The sequence below is a fragment of the Frieseomelitta varia genome, unplaced genomic scaffold, assembly GCF_011392965.1.
Source record: "Frieseomelitta varia isolate USP_RPSP 00005682 unplaced genomic scaffold, Fvar_1.2 scaffold_859, whole genome shotgun sequence".
NCBI lineage: Eukaryota > Metazoa > Arthropoda > Insecta > Hymenoptera > Apidae > Frieseomelitta > Frieseomelitta varia.
In genome coordinates, this window is record NW_025110655.1 from 51,697 (window position 1) to 71,439 (window position 19,743).

The 19,743-nt window shown below is 38.4% G+C and overlaps 1 protein-coding gene across 1 annotated transcript in view; it reads left to right on the forward strand.

Annotated features, from left to right (window-relative positions):
* LOC122536639 (zwei Ig domain protein zig-8-like) overlaps positions 1-19,743 on the forward strand; it is a 77,284-nt gene that overhangs the window by 12,621 nt on the left and 44,920 nt on the right. The gene's annotated exons all lie outside the window — the stretch shown is intronic.

The window sequence follows — 19,743 nt, forward strand, 5'->3', positions numbered from 1 at the left end:
CAGTTCGATCGACCTATATCTGTCGAGTTCCGTCTATACAATTTCTCACGACTTCCTCCGCTCTCCTGCAATCGTGATTCGATTACAAGTTTTAGAAAATACCTCGTTCCTCTGAGGAACGAGATTAAAAACCGTGCCACCGAACGGGACGAACGATGGCCTTCGTTACGAGACGTGTAAGAAGAGTCACATTTATTATTTTTCGTAGCTACTTGAAGATAGTTTCACGCGACACGTAACTTCCCGAGTAAATCAGTTTTCAAGAAGTTTGCAAAAAAAATTATTAGCAAGACTTCGAGTCGGTCTTTATTGGCCCTTTATATCGTCTCCCATTATTCTTCAGTAGATTCAGTTGCTACTCGCTAGACATTAACTAGTTTTGACATTCATTTATATTTGTTAATACAGTAAAAACTACATTTTTAGCTTCTTTTCAGTTATTGTCTCATTTTTATATCAGAATTCATTTACGTACAACGAAATTTCTGATGATACTTATCAACTACAAAATATCTGTTTCGTTCTTTTTTTTTTTTTTTTTTTAAATAAAAAGTTACAACACGTGACATACTCACTGACGAAAATCCGTATCTCGGACCACTTTATAAAATGAAAATTAATATTTTCTCTCAATTTCATAGTCGATTCTATAATATCAGTTGTATTTATTGTTAAATTCATATATTTGGACATCGAATAATACTTGGACTCGTACGTTTCGCTAATTTTAACGTCAATGAACAATTGATCGCACTTGCATATTAATTATAGTTATTACTATTCAATTGCAATTGTAATATTGTATTACATTAATTCAAACTCGCGTATTAATTATACTTCTTGATAAATATACGAAATAGTAAGAAAGGGAGAAGAAAACACCTTGAACCACGATATAGCATTTCAAGTTCTTAATTGACGTTGCTTTGCCCACTTTTAACTACGTGAAGTGGACAACGCTAATGGAAATACGATCGAAATCCATCGTAATCTGCAGTTTGTAGAACTGTTTTTAAATTATTTTGCCAGCTACCCTGACGAATGTATCGAGATTGCATTACGTGGCACAAGCTAAGTACTCGGTCGGATTCGATTCAACGGAACGGAACCTGTACGAGTATTGTCACCGATTTATTAGTGTAACGAGGAAGGCTTGACGGTGTGTATAGATCATCCCAAACATCGAAATTAAGCTAGTCTAACCAATTGCCTTACTTGGTCGTCCTGGAAACGGAATTTCGAAGCTTAGTCTGGAATTCCCTCAGCCAGTTTCACCACGCTTCTCGCCCGCGTCTTGTATCGTTGTTCACAGTTGCATCAGAGGGGACATTATTAGTGGTTGTAATTCGGACGAAAAGCGATTAGGGAGCGAGTGCCATTGGACAGAAGCTTGTAGTAAAAAATGTCCAGATGCCCGAAATTTTCGGGGAATTCGAATGCAACATAAATGCCTCCTTTGAAAAGTGTTGGAAAGTTTCTTTGGACTTGAGATATTTACTGTTGTACTCTAGCTAAATCGAGTAGTTGGGCCAAGTTACGAATAGACTTGGCGACTCTCAAATTGACAAAACATTTATTGAACGCGGTACCAATTCCACAGATTTGTGATCTTTATTTTACACAAAAAGCTTAAATATTAGAAGCACGACTATAAACTAAATTTTTAAAATAATAGTTACATTTTAGAAGTTTGATTTTGATATGGATGAAGTTGAAATTGCTGAAGCTATAAAATCTACAGAAGCTATAAAAAGTTTCAATTATCATTATTATGTACTACCTACTAATATCGAGTAAACTATTAAAAAGAACGTTCATGAAACAAAAACAAGAAATAAAATACGTCCAATAGAAATAAAATCTCTCGTTCAGACTAAATTTATTCAATTTCAGATTATTATGGATTGATCAAACAGTTCTATATAGTTCTATATAGTATACTTCCACACAATCTCTATTTATAGTAGTAGCTCTTATTTTAATTTATTTTTTAACTAACTCTGCCAACGAAAGAGTTGAGCAATCTCAATTCACAGTCGAGATTGAATTACAAGAAAAAGAAAAGATCAAAATTAGTAGAAAAATCGAAGAAATATAGATATTCCGAGACTTGTTGAAAATCGAAGAAACAGCCGAATTAGACGTTGCTTGGCTACTTGCAAGTATTCTGCCTAGATCGTCGCGGAGTGTTTGATTAGTTACACAGCCTTGAAACGTGACCCGGGTTCTCGAAATCTCAAGTATCGAAAGATACTCGTCCCGAGAACCCGAGAGATCTAATCCAAGCAATTCCGACTTGACACGAAGCATCGGGTGACTCGGAATTTCGGTGTTTTTTTTTTTTTTGGCTCCGAAGAGAATAGAAACCGGGAAAATTTTCTGAACAGAACGAACCGAATCGAATATGAATAACCGTCCCGTGTACTTTCTGCGAGCGTGGTAGTTCCTCACGCGTTCCTTCCGTTTCCGAAGAAATTATTTATGCGACGCTAACGCGCGGAAAGGGCCGGGAACTTCGGCCTTAAACAATTTATTGGATCGCATGAGTGCGTACGCGACTACTTATCGTTCCCCAGGAACTGTCCGGGGAGCGAACGATGATAAACGATGTCGTAATGCCCCGGCAAACGACTCTCGCCAATCTCTCGGACGAGCTTCACCGAAGCCTCTTCATTTCACCGTTTTGCGTCGCTGACATTAACTTCTGAAATTTATTTTTCACGCGCGCCGTTTCGCGAAAATTAGCTGTCCGTACTTCGTTGAAATGTTTGCGGAATCTTCGAAAGGGCAGGCGAGCGTTCCGCGGGATATTTTAGGATCGATAGTTTAATTGAACTCGGGTCGAGGTACAGGGGTAGGAAGGGCGAAACGCGTGCATATTTTTCAAGTTTACGACAATGAGCCGGGAAATTTAAAGCGGTGTTTGCCCAGCCCCCGTGTGTCTGGTTGTTTGTGTGTGTATGTGTGTAGTTTCGTAAGAAAGATATTTCGAGCGAATTCTATTTTCACGACGATATCGTCGACAACTCGATCAATGCTAGGTACCTTCCATCCGATGTAACAAATAATAAAAACGTAAGTTCGCTACGTTCGTGCGATCAACCGATACAGTGCTTGCCCCCGAGTATCTGGTCGCCAAGTTATTGCAAAACGATGGAGCTCGCAATGGAATTTAATTCGGTAGTGGTGCAAGTGATTATTTCTCGCTTGTTTCGGTCCGTTCTGGCTCTGCAATTTATAGGGCTCGCGCTGAAATTAAAACCAGGCAGTCTTTCGCGGCCGATCTCTGTTACGAATCGTGTCAGAAGTCGGGAGTCTTGCCGCGAGTCTGATGCTGCTTCTGCATGCTTTTAGCAAATAAAAGGGAAATGAAGGTCCTTTGTTTCGCGAGAGAGCGACGAAATTTCATAGGCATGGACGTGGATATTATATTTCTGCCGAGTTGACAGAAGAGTACTAGTTGAATTTTGATTAAAACGATACGAGCTTGAACGAAAATGACGTGTCCGCATCGTTTTCAGAGAGTTGCAGTATGAAAACCCAAGTGAATGAAATATTCCTCGTTTTCTATTTTGTCACTTTCGAAATAATTCACGTTGCTCGATGCCTCTTCCTTTTTTCCTGTGCTTTAAAACGTGGTTTAATGACATTTAACTCGTTCGAATTGTGGTTTATCATCTTTAACGAATTTAAGCGAATCGTCGAATGAGTAAACAAACGTAAGGATTGTGTTTTATCTGACTTGTCCTGATACGTTTTAAAAACATGATAGCACATGTTGTAAGTAGTAGAATGAAACGAAACGTGTATTGTCAATTTTCGCTCTGTTTAACGTTTCACTTTGAATTTTAATATGACAAATGCCTTTTTTTGTAGAATTAATAATTTTTATTCGTACCTCCTACGTTAATAATTTTTATTTATGATCGAAAGATATGGTATCCTGCAAAATTCCTTTTTTTCAAACGTGTTCCCTTTCCGGGGTATTTTAGAGTATTGAAACGTAAAATGAGGAACATTTCTCCGTGAAATAAACGGTTTTGAAAATTCAGCTTTGTTAGACATTCAGCCGTCAAATTGCAGTTTGCGAGCATGTCTGCGTATTTTGACGAAATCGAAGTATGTAAATCTATTAAAAGCGCACAAATCCCCTCTCCCCTCGGCCGTTGAACTCGAATGTGCTGACGAAACTATTAAAACTACGAAATTTAATTCAAAAAATTTTTATCGCCTCGGATGATCGGGTTTCGATGTTTCCCGCGCATCTGTATTCCGATTGAACCCGAACGCGCGAGTTCAATTATTCCGGCCCCGGAATTCGATCTTTATTTTGACTATGTAACCGTGCGTGTCAGGTTTGTGCAATCAAATTCCTCGCGCGTAATACGCTTACATTTCAAAAAAACTAAAATGTCAAACGCCTTATTTGAGCGTGAAAAACAAACAAACAACATATCGGTTCAGCGGCCTTGCAACGATTACAATGGCATCTCGTAACAGTTACTTTGTAATTTATTACTTGAGTAATCGTTGAGAAGTCTTTTCTAAAAGTGGAACGAAAATGGAACGATAGAATGTGAAGCGAGATGGGTTCGATCGTTAAAATGATTCGAACTTTACCGCTAGGAAGCACGAGCTTTTCTAAATAAGTGAAAATTGACAGGCAGAGGCCGAAATAAGTTAATGGTAGACTGCGGATTTTCATGCATTTGTGAATGGGAAGTGTAAAGGTGCAAAAACGCACGCAATGCGTGTAACATGCAAAAATGTACGTATAAAATATTCAAACCGGAGTATTTACCATTTCCCTTTATATCTTCAGCTTGTAAAATTTTAAAAATCCGTGAAAATCCGCAGTCCGGTTATTAGAGACTCACGGTGGCTGTGAAGATCATCTCGGTGTAAATTAAAATTTTTATAATTTCCTCAAGCGTCTATTTTCATTGTTACAACTTCATTTATTACTGATTATGAATGAAGAATGACAGCATTTAGCACTTGACTCAAAATCAGGTGTGGTGACTTGTCACCACTATGATTCTCAGCCTTTCGTTCATTGAACTAAATAATCCTTTCATTTATTAACCCTCTATGGGCCGAATTATTTTCGTGGCTGTAAAAAAATTTATGCAAGTATGATATAATGTATTAACGATAAATTCAGCAGTTTCAACGATTTTGTTATAACCAATACATTTTGTAACTTCAAACTAATAACAACTTACAACGTTTGTACTTGTGTGCAAACTCTAAACGCTTGAGTATGGTATTCCGTAGCTTGGTAATGGTAATAATCCGTGAATCGACGTAAAGAAGCAACAACCAAAGAATTGTTCCTTTGCGAGAGAAGAATTAAATTATTTAATAAAATATCGATATATCAGTGTGTGACTTGAAAGATTTAGCTGAGACTTGAGAGCTTAGCCTATAGAGGGTCTCGATCAAATCACAGAAATCGTAATAAGGGTAAAAGAGTGTCGTTGAATGGCGCGTGCCATTCCGATAGCTGTCTGTGAGATTCGACGTCAGGGTTGGGCAATTTGTCGATTACAGTTCGAGAAAAGAAATTGGCGGGTGGGTCGCGTCGCGTCGCGTCGCGATTCGAAAGTGATCCGGGAGAGCGGTGTGTCTCGTTAACGTCGCATCAATATTTCTCGCCGGGTCTTTATCTGGATCCCGACGTCGAAATCCGATAACAAAGGACAAGCCAATTCGCGGAGCGTCGCCGCTTATAATACGTTCCTCGGGGCCATTGTCTCGATGAAATAAAGCCGAAGCGTAGGAGGAGACTTTTTCTATCAGGCCAACGACAAACGTATCTCGGCGAGCGTCTCATCAGCGGTCTCTCCTTTCTCTCTCTCTCTTTCTTAGTCAGCCTTGGTCAGTCGGTTTCTCTCGGTCTTGATGGGATGTTTGCAGAGGCCTGTGGGGCGTTTGCGCGCGTGGCGAAGACGAGCGGAGTCGAGCCGAGCCGAGAGTCCTCGTCTAGCTGCGAGAGTGAGCTCTCCTCTTCCTCTTCGGCGCTGGCGGTGTAGCCTGCGTCTCTTTATTTCACGGCTACCTACGGAGATAAGAGCGCCACGGGATAACGGCTCTTTATTATATACGGTAATAGGCGAACTTCAAGCCTGGAAACTTAGCGGTGCCGCCCATTTTCCGCTGGATAAGATGCTTCCTTTTCCTCGACGTTGCGAGCTTCGTACTCTGTCTCCTGTACACCCGACTTTCGGCCACCGTCTACACACAACCCTGCCCTTTCAGACATTCACCCCGGCCTTCGCTCGTGGCCAAGTTACACGAGCCTAATTCGAGAATTGAAATCACGCTTCCGCGAATACTTTGCAATTGCCGATACTTTTGACAGACTGAAAATTTGAGAATAGTTGATGACAGTTATCTACTCGCCATTAAACTTGGATGATTAATTGTACGTGTGTTTCTTTTTGTACGATGTTAAAGCCAGCTGTTATACGAGCCAGTGCTTTTAATTTATACATATTGACTTTGTTGATTGTAATTCAGTGATGTCAATTTGTACGAAGATATTCTATCCATAAGTCGACAAAAATTTTAAACAATTAAAGTATTAAAGTATTAAAGTATCAAAGTATCAAAGTATCGTGCCTCCGTTTGAACAGAATTACATTTTGACAAAGACGTTGTCTGATTTCGTGCCTCTAACGTCAGAACAGAAAAATAGTGAAACTCCTTCTACGATTTTTTGTAACATGGTATAGAACGAAGTAATGAGGTTGAACGAAATATGTAAGTACGCGTATATACACACGCGTATACGAGAGATGAGATACTCGAAGGATCCTCGGTTTTCGTGCTAGCGAAGCATCGACTCAGCTCGAACGGTTTCGATGTAAATTCCGATCGCTTGGCTCTTACCCTTTTACCGTAAAATGATCCGCTCGAATGGAACCGCGGCGAATAAATAATAATTCGCCCGCGGTTCTCCGCTTTCTCCCCGTTGCAATAATTCACAGAGAACGAGTGATTGCAATAACGTAGTACAATTATATTGGTGCAACGTTCTCTCCCACGTTATTCATACATTTTCTGAATTTTCGTAGTTTACCCGGTAATTCTCGTTCTCCGGAGAATGAAACATACAGAATGAAATCGTGGTACAACCGGCCGGAAAGTAATTCTGCGTGCAAGAATGGGTTAAAAATTTAGAAATGATGAAAAAAAATTTTTTGAAACAAATGAAATTTCTTCGTTTAAGGTTCCGTCTTTTTTTGGGGTGGGGAGGGGCGGGGGGGAATTGAGTTTGAAGTTACACAAGTTACGTATAAATTTGTCCAATTTCCGGACTGAAGAAGGAAAAATAACGAGTGAATCAATCTTGCCATTTAACATTTCATTTTTCTCAAAATGTGTTTAATATGATTTTTCTCAGAACAATTTCTGTCGATGCATTTTCGTCCGTAAAAATAAATAAAAAATATTCCTGGTGCGACAATTTTTTCTGCAAATGAGTAAATACGAGCGTAACACAAATATGAATGATAATGGTATTAAGCCAGTGCTCGGTTTTTCACAGTGTTACACTTGTGTTACATAGATTAATTGTTACATCTACACGGTGAATGTTCAACGTTATGTTTACAGCGACAACACGAATGAACATGATGGAGAAAGAGACAGAATTGCAGTTAAAAAATTGCAGAACTAGTAAACGTTTAAATGAGATATATATATTCGTATTGTAAAAATGAGTGGCGAGAATTCTGTAGAATTCAAAGAAACAATTACTATTCGTAAGAAAGACCATAGAATGCTGTGCACCATGATTTCGATTGACATAATAAAATTGTTAATATATTAATAATTTCGCAGATTCTTTATTGCACGAAGTATCATTTCATTTCTCCACTTCTGAAACAAATATTGTATTTTTGTCCCAGCTTGTAATACAAAATTCTTAATATATTAACGCTTTTTTGGTGCACAAAATATTCTTTCATAATACAATACATTACAGTATATATATTATAAAATACCGCATAATAAGTTGTTAATTTTACAATACGAATATATCTTATAAATTCTTTGTTGTGCGTAGTATTATTGTCATTAGCATTATTATAGTAGAGTAGCATTATACTCTCTTACTATTTTTGGAACATCTTAATATTTAAATGTCGTATTACCAGAACGAAATCATCAGCCATTACTATAGACACTATATTGCGCTATATTGCAATGACGTTTGGATATGAAAATATTAAAAAAATAAAATTTCGGCCAAAATATACTATACCACTCGCTACAGTTCCATATATTCTATTACTACATTTCATTTTCCCAGTTTGAAATAAACTGAAATCGTACTTGGCTCGAGATTTTCTCGTACGTAGAATCATCATCATCCCCTTGGTTAATTGTACCCACGATAGCAGAAATACTCCATGCATCGGCGTTGCGATCTTATTAAAACAGACAGATACTCTAATCATCTGTTAAGCACGTACTTATCCAATGCGGTATTCGCTCTAGCGAAACAGATTCCGCGATTCAACGAGGAACATAATCCGCATAAATCCCGCTCCGAAGCCGCTCGCGTGTGACTGTCTCGTTCCTCGTACACGCAGTTCCGCGTCTCAATCGCAAGACGAAGGCGAGATCGCGGCGTTTGTTTGCGAATTACACCGGGGAAACAAATTCGGCCGTAAGATTAATAGAATGAGGCCGTCAACGTGCCACGGAAATTCGCTTCGGCGTTGTTACGTTATAATTAACAATTATACTTCACATAACTATTTATTTGAACAAGAGAAGACTTCCACTCTGAAACTTACAGATATAAAAATTATTATAATATGCAAATTATTATAAATATTATAAATATTATTATAAATATATATAAATTATTATAATACTAGCTTGTGCTTGCTGCAGTGCTAAACTATTTCTATCTGTGCACGCTTTCTCCTGCGCTTCTATATTCTTTCCTATTGGTACTTAAATTCCTGGTCAAAGTACCTTAGGACGACTCACGCATGATTAATTCCTACGTTTGGGGAACCATTTCAAAAGTGCGATCGTAAACGACGAAACGCGCGAGTGAAATTCGAATCGCGCGCACGCCGCGGCGGCAGATTAAATTTTCACTCGTCTTTGCGATTGTTATCTTTCCGCGGAGCGGCAACGAAGAATTTTCGCAGCCCGCGCTCCGTTTTCCTTGCAACATCCATTATTTATCCGCACTCGCTCGCCTTTCTCAACTTTTGCGCCACCGCGTTATCTTTCAACGCGGGAATTTCCCACTCCCGAGCAGAAACGCGATCAAATTCTTTTTTCCCACCGTGAACGTTTCTTTCTCTCCATTTTTTTTCTCGTCCTTTTCCTCCCTTCCTGAAATTACACTTTCGACCGAACGTTCGCGAAGAAGTACATCTGCTAACGAAATACGCGCGCGCGAAATGAAGAATCTGAAATCACGTGGAACTGGCAGTTCGCGAATTTTTATGAGAACAGGGCGGTACAATTTCACGCAGTACTACTTGCTTTTTCATTGCTACGGCGTTTGACGGTGGTTGGTCTCTGCCAATTGCATTCACTCATTAAAAATATAATTATTCTTAAAACGTGACGTGAGACAGAGGGAGATAGTAAGAACAATTTGAAGGTACCAAATTTAACTTTTAACAATAGAACCACCAGCGATTGAAAGATAAAATCAGAGATGTTAAAATAAAAAGAAATAAAAAAATAGAAAACATTACTATACAATGAAGCACACAAGCTTTTATTTATACATTTTATGAAAAATATATTTAAAAAAATACACTGTAAAATATCTAACAAAAATTACTATAACTATATTGTATAATTTAATTCTTTGAAACCTTCTGGCACGTTTCTGATCTTTCAAAGACTGAAGCTTTATTCTCAATAGTAAAATGTATGAAATATCACCTGATGTTTTAATGTGTGCCCGAGCTTACGTCTGCGTGGTTCATCGTGATTCGGAAGAATTAAACTAAATTTTAAATAATTACAATATATAGAAATATAATTACAACATATACTTTGACAATGACAATCAACTATACAATAAATGTATATCCATAACCATACTGTTATATTCGTAACAACGCTAGTGTCTTTATATCCGGGACGGATATGAAAAATCACAGACGTTTGCTTGGAAATAAATTCAGCGGTCAATGAAGTATTAAAGCAGTTCCAAAATTAATATTCGAAAGCAGCCACGATCATGATCTGAAATCGAGCCGAAAATCTTGTCGAACGAAACTTGAGTAGCACGCGCTACTTTGAAAACTTTGGCCAGATAATTCCTGCGAGATTAAATGCACTTGGCGAGATCTCGCAGAAAAAGAAATTGATATATGCACGTTTCAAACTTCTGCAAGAGGCGATACTCTTACACTTAAACTTCTCTTTCGTCAGGTAATTAGGCTTACTACCTATAATAGAACGAGACTTGTGTAATGAATTAATTAACTGATACGAAGTTAAGCACAGCCGTGAACTATACAGAGAGATATTGTTAACCGACCGGAGAGTGCAAGGAGAGGGATAAGATTAGATGGGGAAGATTAAAACGGAAGGTATACTAATTTCGTCCTTCGCGCTACGATCCTTCGTAATTAAAGCGCAGAAAATCCCGCGCGTGTTATCGTTAATAATTCAATTTGTTAATATCTCGAATGTCTCTGGAAATTTGTCGTGTCGAATCACACGTTGCTTTTCAACTTTGTGCTCTAATAATAAATACTGTGTTTCAAGCAAACGTGAATTATTGAAGGCTCCAAACCTTTCAACGATAAAACGTATCTTGTAACTACTGTGTGAATTTTCAGATTGATTTCATATTGTATTAATATAATTATACAATATCAATGAAATTTCAAAACATTCTCTACAACAAATATAATACATAGAAATTCTTCTATGGTAACTTTCTTGAGCCACTACATATAGATACCCGCTTATATTAGAGCTGTTATTTATGAAATAGTTAAAATTACGTATATTGCACTACTCATCTTATTCAGTTATCTACAAAGTAATTTACGTTTTTGGCGACAAATGAACTAATTATTTTAAATGTCTCTCTTTTTATAAAAAAATATCGACAAACATCCTCGGGTAGTAGACTCGTCTACCTGATAATAGTTGCACCGTTTCATCATTTGTTCACAAAAATATCAATTACTCGAAACCGAATCGGATAAAATTATACCGAGTGTCCGATCATTTGTCTTGTTATTAACAATCTCTCTAATCTCAACTATCTCATAAGATACCCGAGTATCTCGTGATACCTGAGTATCTTATATGCCCCTATATATATATATATATCCATTTATGCATTTACGAGCGTAAAAGCGCAAAATGCATCACTCACGGCGAAACCGTATCCTCGCGAGAACTTTGAAGCGTGCTTGAGAATAAGAAAGACAGAAACTTCACAGCCTTCGCTCCGACATTAATGGACACTGTTCTACTAAGCCAAATGTGGCTAATTGGCTTGCCCCTACTTTCCTAATCGCTAGCACTGTCCCCTCCACTGCATCGATCTCCCCACTACATTAAAATTTCCTCGCCGTGCATGAGCACCACTCTCTCAATCTGTTGATCTCCCTACCTAAGCAGGTGGAGAGATCGTAGAGGGGAGAACGCAGTGGAGGGGATAACGTTAGCGATCGGGAAAGTGGGGGCAATGGCCGCCAGTTAGCCACCTCTGCACTAATTGTAAGCGGTCATTCAAGCGATCCGTCTTTGAGTGAAAATAACTAAAGAAACGGCTATTTTAGCAGGCGGGACTAACCAATCTGAGAGAAGTCGCGAGAGAATAACGCGACGATGAGAAATGGGAATTCCACCGAATTCCATCTCAGGAGAGAGAGAGAAAGGGAAACGAAAGGGCCAACGAATATGATGCAAAACGATTGCGCAATTGTCTATAGAGCGCGGAGGAAATCCGGCCCATATTTCCTTTCTAAAGCGGTTCAGTGTGCCATCGGTGGTATAACTCGTGCCCTGTCGTGCGATATCGAAACTGAGGTCGATCCTAACTTCGCCTGCATATGTATATATATATACATATCTATACAGAGACGCGCGTAAATACATACTTACGTGTACATACACTTCGCACAACGTTTTCGCTGCTTCGGTTGCTCGCTACCACTTGGAACGCGGTTTCGAGTGTTCATCCTTTAATGCTGGAATTATCTTATGATAGATATGCGCGTCTCGACGTATATGAGACGTTTCGGATGTTGCTGGACGTTGAATTCTCGTGATGATGCTTGTCCGCCATTTCAATCAAATTCGTGCTTATAATTCGATGTAATATAATTATCACAACTATCATAACTGTATCATATATCGTAACATATTATTTATTAATAATAGTATAATAATAAACGTAGTATATGATGGTATATATAATATACTAAATTATCTTGAATACAAGATCACAAGTAATTAATTTTATCGAATCTATCTTTCGTAATGACCCATTGAAGTCACTCTTAATAACGGAAGAATTTTATGGAAATAGAAGGAGATCGTTAAACACGAACCATGTTAAATTAATGTAAGACTGTATATATCGGTTAATTATATTATATAATAATTATTATATCGAACGAGATTCTATTGTACCAGAATAACTCCCGTTTTATCGATATACAATAGAATTGCACGTAGATACCAAAATTCGCGAACAATAATGGACGTTTTATTGAAATATAATTAATTATTAATTATGCATTATATGCTGTATGCAAGAAAACTTCCTATTAAAAATATCGAAACGCTACTAAGGCATTCCAGAATCGTCTGCGCTTTCGCGCCGGCAGAATTATTTTAATTAAAACATCGTTGGCATTTGTAGGATCGTTCGGCTGAAAAAGAAAAAAAAAAAAAATGCAGACTAATTCAATACGATTGCTTGCATCGGTCGGTTGGCTATCGAGTAATTCGTAGTTAACGGAAAGATGAGCCTTTCGCGTGACAGCACCTGACAATAATATCGACATAGTCAGCAGAAGCGGACACGTGTCTCACTTACATGAAAACCATCGGGCGACATTATGTAACGAATGAACGTATCAGCTTATTCGAATTAGATCGAGTTAGATTGAACGTCGTGTAATCAGAAAGAAATACGAGCTACTACGGCACAGAAAGAAGAAACGAATGAAACTGTGCTTGTAGTTGCTTTCATTAACAGGTACAAATCTTTCTAAATTCTCTTATCATTCTAAATTTCGAAAATTTCTAGAAAAAGTTACGACTACTTTGAAAGTTTTAGTGTTAATTAAAGTGTAGAAATTTTGTAAAACCCATTCGTACGTTCGTATTGTCTTTATTTTTCATACAATAGGTTGATCTGATGAAAATAACTGAAGTTAAGACAATGGTTTCTCGACATAAATAATTGAACGTAGTTTTGTAAAAGATCAGTATGTTAAACATTATACGATAAAAATAGAGAACTAGAAATTAATTCATTTATTGTCTCAATTATTCTTTTATACAAGAAATTTGATCGACAGTTCAACAGTAATGGTAGATATGATACCATTCTTTATATAGAAACTATTCAAACCTAGGGAAACTAAATAGTTCGTCAAAAATTTGGAATTTATACTTGGATATCGTACTTGATTACAATCTGTACAACTTCGTGGCCATCTCAAGTGCACCATACACTTGTAAATAAACCGCGGATTTTTATGGGAATTTATATGTTTACAAACACTGCTACGAGAATTTGTTCGTATTAAAAATTTGTGAAAAGGTGCTCCATTTTTTATATTTTATATCAAACTTACCTCTGTACATTACACGTATATATTACGTTACATTCTACACATCTCGAAACTATGCACAAACGTATAAAAATCCGTTATTCACTCACTTTCAATCCCTTAGACAATTATATAACAGCAGCTAATTGCAAGTGTTAATATTTCATGCAGAGAAATTGGCAATAAACGAAAGTGTGCGGTTCCTTTTAAAATAATATCGTTCTGGGCGTGTTAGACTCGAGATTTGACGATTTTTGACAAAGGGTGGCTCTCGGTCCGTTAAACTTCCCCATCATTCTCCCTTGTGATCTAATTCGGCGAAGGCAGCGAGTACTTGGTCGGAATCTAGAACGCGCGAATTGTACCTATTGATCTCTTTCTCTCCCTTTTTTAGGTCTCACCGTTCTTCCTAGCATCCTTCTCGATTTTCTCTTCTATTTTTCGCCTCCCCCCCCCCATTACGACGATGAATTATAAAATAGCGCGTTATCTCGGAATACTCGAAATCTTTTCAATTTCAGATTTTAACGACTCATTTGCAAATTCGCGCTCGTCCTCCCGAGAGACTGGTTACATAATGGAGAAATGTACAAATGTGGTAGGTAGTACGCAGCGAAAAATACGAGCCTGGTTCACGTCTCTCAGCGAGTTCACTTTTTTCCCGCGTGTAACGTGCGCAAAGTTCTCGAGAATGTTCAACTTTTTTTTCAACGGGGAATCGCCGATCGTCACACGAAATTGAAGAAAGCCCCGTTTTCGGACAATTTTAGTAAAAAGCAACGGGAAGGCAAAGATAAATTAAAAGTTAGATAGAGCAAAACTCACATTTTGCATGAACTCGTCGAGGGATGAATTATAATTTATATAATATATGGGAGTTCAAATAATAGGAGTTCGGTAATTCTTCTCTGTATTGGTGATTTTTTTCGCTCATGCAATAGGAGTTCAGATTCAGACAGGTGGATTCAATCGGCGAAAGTTTATTTAATCGTTGACTGAAATTTCGAATGAATGGGGTAATGCTGTATTGTTGACACGCTATAAATTTATAATTCCACCATACTTGTTACTTATTAACTACCCTTTACATTAAGATCACGTTTATGAAGTAGAATCCATTGCATTGGTTCAGTAATGAAATTGCTATTAGAATTTCTAGTAGATTAGTGTTTAATGTATTTTGCATTTCACTTGGCATTGAACTAATGCAGAAGTTAGTTCGGTGTCTTTGCTTGCTAAATTTTCAATTAAGAAACGTCGCATTTGCGAAGCACGCGATAAATTATTAAAAGGAACAACGTATTATATTCTTTTTCGTTCTTAATACAACCGAGATTTCTCAATAGAATCAACAACTATCTCGACACGAAAATTTGAAAATTGAGAATTCGAGAAACTGGAACAACTTCCCACGCCAACGTTCCACTCTAGAATAAAAACAAGAACGTTTCATTCTCGAATAAAAACAATTCCTATCCCGCGGAATGATGGCGAAGCAATATAAGGAAAATAAAAATTGCAAAGGTTTGCGCGAGAGTGTCCTTCGTATATCATGAATGAGAAGGTAAAATAAATAAATAAATAAATAAATAATAAATGCTAGTTTGATAGAACGGATGTTCACTTTATTCCAAAATGGCTGTATATCGAGAGGATTGGTATCGCGAGCGGAGTGTAAGTACTTCCTCTTACAAATGGGCCGCGCTGCACCGGAAATGCTGACAAGCGCCGATAGCCGCCTTAAATCTCGTCGGACGTACAAATTTCATCAAAATCGATCCGTTTGTTTGGACATGGAGTCGCGTAGAATCGCAGATGCGTCAGTACGAATGCGGAAATACGATCTCGTTCAAATCGATGCGAGTTTGTATAAAATTAATTTAAATCCAGCGACACGATCTGTAAATTAACGCGTGAATGCGTCGTCTCGGTCTTTCGCTGTTTAATATGAACATTCACTCGCACGTACATACAAACACGGCGCTTTGTATCATGTATCGTAAACTAAAGAGAACGCGTAGATTATTAGCGCCAGTTTCACGGAATTATTATTCTTGGAATATTGGGTACACGTGTAACATGTTGAATGTTGTTACCGAGAAAATTTCTCGGAAATACAGAAACGAAAGTGTAAATATTATCCGCAGCCGCGAGGCGAACAAGTCTGGAATATTTGCGTCCTCAGTCGTGCAGAAGCTATCGAAAGCGTAACATTCGCGTGAAATACAGTCGATTAAGTGCGCGTTAGTTAAAAGAAATAGTAAAGTGATAATGTATTTACCAAAAGATGCTGATAATTTTGGCAAAGGGAAAAATTGTGTCCAACAACTCGGGATAAACGTATTAAAATACGTATCGCATTTTCAAATTCAACCTCGACTGCGAGACAAATTGCAGAAAAAGCAAAGTAGTTGGGAATGTTCGACGTCTTTTAAAGAATCGTGAACATTTGAAAATTGCAACAGAAACCTTGAAGGTTGAAGCTAGAGACATAAGCTGTGTGCCGTTTGCAAGATTTTCGGAGGAACGTGTTTGTACGAATAAGAAATGGCGAGGAGTCATATTTACCGATAAGAAGAGGTTCAATTTAGGCCTCCACTGCTATTATCACGGTTTACGAAAGGAGCAGCAACTTCCCAGACGTCGACCCATGGGGAGCTGTTGGTAAGATGGAAATGAAATTTATCACAGGAAAATTAAATAATAAAGAGAGCAGTGAAACGATCGGCGAACAAATTAACACGAATTTTGCCGGAAATAAATACATTTTTACAAACAATACTTTGCAAAAAAAAAAAGAGAGAACATTCGTGTTTTGGAATAATTAACCAAAGTCTGCCGATTTGAATATGATGGGAAATTATTGGAGAACAATTATAAACAAGTATTAATGAATTCGAAAGAAAACGTGTCGTGGAAGGGTGGGAAGAACTAGGCCAAAAAAATCACTAGAAAACTATACAAATCTTTACGTCAAAGAATAGCTGCCGTTATTAAATTCAAACACGTTTCTTTCGTTTCTGTACATTGGTTTTTCACAAAATATTCTGCCATTTCGACCCGCTAAATATCACTTGCGTCACCTATGTACGTTGATAAAGGCACGAAAGAATGCATACAAGAAAGATTGTATGTCTCTTGTACGTATAATACACACGTTCGTCGGACGATCGTTCAGTCGAGTTCTCGCTGTTTTACTTGTAATAGCAGATGTTGATATCGTAAGATAAATGAAACGCGTTCGCTAAGAATATATATAACGCGATGAATTCGACTGGCATAAAAGCCGACGGGGGAAACGTTGAGGCGAGCCAAGTTCATCTGTGCCCTGGCACACGGCCGTGCGAGCGAAATTCACGAGCGCATCGACTACTCGTCGATCTTTTGTTCCGTGAACGGAGGTAAAAATTGCGTAGAAACGCGGAGCAGCGGTTTTACATCGAATGGAAAATTATGCTCGTCAGTTTCTGTAGACGAAATGCCAGGCCAGGTACAAACCTCACCGCCGCTCCGGTAAATATATTCGCGTTCCCATGCACGATGCACGAACAAATACAAGCGACTGGCTCCCACATAGCTCCGTACAACAGTTGTCACGCGTTTTGATCCACCGGCTACGTGGCACAAGCGCAAATAACATATAACCTGGCTGTACGAAAATGCGAGCTTTCAAGTACCGAGCGGCTTACCGCATGAATTTTTCGTTTCGACGTAGAGACCGACGTCTTTTTGTTTTCTTTCGGTTCTTTTTTTTTGAATAACTGGTGTCACCGATGTTGCCAAAACCGATGGTTATTTTACCCCATCTTATGGTTATTTGTATGATTAATAGCCAAAACTTTAATTATTCATTATCTGTCGTAAAATGTAACGATTCGTAGCAACGACGACGACGACAAAATTGTTTCAAAATTAGATTTCTCTTTGTTCACTGTTGCCACGGCGCGTGTAAATTATTTGCTGATCGTGGAATATAGAAAGGGTATATAAATTTTATGTGTTTACATAATACATAATTACTCGCAAAAGTGTTCGTACGCTTGTTGACAAAATTTCTGAACATATTACGCGTGAATTTTTTATAGTTTCATTAGCACTGTGACGTTCAACTATCACGATTATATCGATGAAATTTTGAACGATTCTCAGAATATGTGTCAAAGGTGTGTGTGACACGTGTAATACGTCGCAATGATAATTATATTTTGCAGAAATCACGTATTTAGAAAGTATTAAACACAGGCAACATTTATATGATTAAAATGGCTGTTCATATTGTATAACATTTTTTATTAAATATATGGTTGTAATAAATATTTCTTAACTTATATATTACATCGTTACAATTATGACAATTGCGTCTGATTCTAGTGTTAATGAAATTTTGAAATATCTCGCGTAATTAAACACAAAAGTTTGCGAGCTATGGTAAAATTGCTTTACAGAAGTGTCCGTCAAGCTTCAAATGTTTAAAACAAGAAAAGAATGATTTTGGACCTTAATTTGTTAATTAATTGATTTCTAAAATATTCGCAAAAGTTTCTGTAAAATTGCTGCAAATTCTGATTATGAAATGTATAATAATAATAATGATGATACATTTTGTGCGTCTTAATACATTCACGATGATTTCACGTATAAATAAAATAAACTTTGTAACTTGTTCAATTTATTTTTCAATTTCTAAATAACTTTAATCTAAATGGACGATTGTCTGCAAACTACTGAAAATCCTTCTTTCTTCCTCTACGAAAGCGAAACATTTCAAATGTTTCTTAATGAATTTTGTAAAGACTGTGAAAGAAAAAAAGGTTGCGGATCTTGTTCCTACGGAGAAAATAATTTTTTGTTATACCAAAGTTTCATATTCATTGATAGTACAATTTCCCCGAGGTTGCTCGAATTAACAGCCGATGTTTGACGAATCTCCCTCGGTGTAGAAACACGCACGCTATTCAGAACTCTTGAACTCTGCACGACGACATATTCGACGAGTCTCTATATTCGCATTTTCAGTCCGGTGGAACTCGGGGCCAGTCGTTGGCGAACACGCGGATACGGCGATCTTCCAGCAGTTAACTTCCCGCGGAACCACGTTCAGAAGTACGTATTCTTGGAATTTTCCGAACAGCTCGGAACATTTTTTCCTCCCTCCTCCCCCCACCCCGATATTTTCGATATCTCGACGAGATCAGAACTCGAGATAATAATAATCTCGAGGAGGGGGGGGGGGAGAGGCGGAGGGTGCACGGCGCATAGAAATTGTCCGTTATCGCTTGTAAATTGCTGGTTGCTCGGGAACGAAGCTGGAGAATCGAATCTTCGGTCAGCGCGAAATTGATTCCGCTGGCAACGTTTGCCTCGGAGCTCGAGGTTCCTTTTTCCACTCCCTCCTCCGCCTCTATCGGTTTCGCGTCCCACCGAAGTCACCTCGAGTTATACTTCTCGTAATTTCTCAAACGGGCTCCACGCGTGTGACCACCGCCGCGCCTCTTGATGCCTGCAGCTCATCGCCGTTGCAACTGAAGAGAAGCCGAGATCACACGAGAAGCACGTTCCTCGGCTGTCGTAGCCGGAGAACCCGGCGAGAAAGGAGAGGGAGACTCGCGAGAGGAAGGATAATCGGACGTCAGAGAAACGAAAGAACCGAAGGGAAAAGCGGAGAAACAAGAAGAAGCAGCGGCAGAAGAAGAAGACTAGCGGGAATGAGAAGGAAGAAGCAAGGTTGAATGCACAATGCGAGAGAAAGGGGGAGAGAGCAAGAGAGAAAGTCAACAAGAAGGGAGAAAGAAGGGGCGAGAGGAAGGGAAAAGGGTGGTGGCTGGGAGGGTTGGCAAACGGGGTGATATATAAGCAAGCTATAGACACGCGACACAGGTAAGCGCGCACGCGCGCTCACGCATACTCGGTTAAAAAGGAAACACGTACAGGGGTGGTGTGA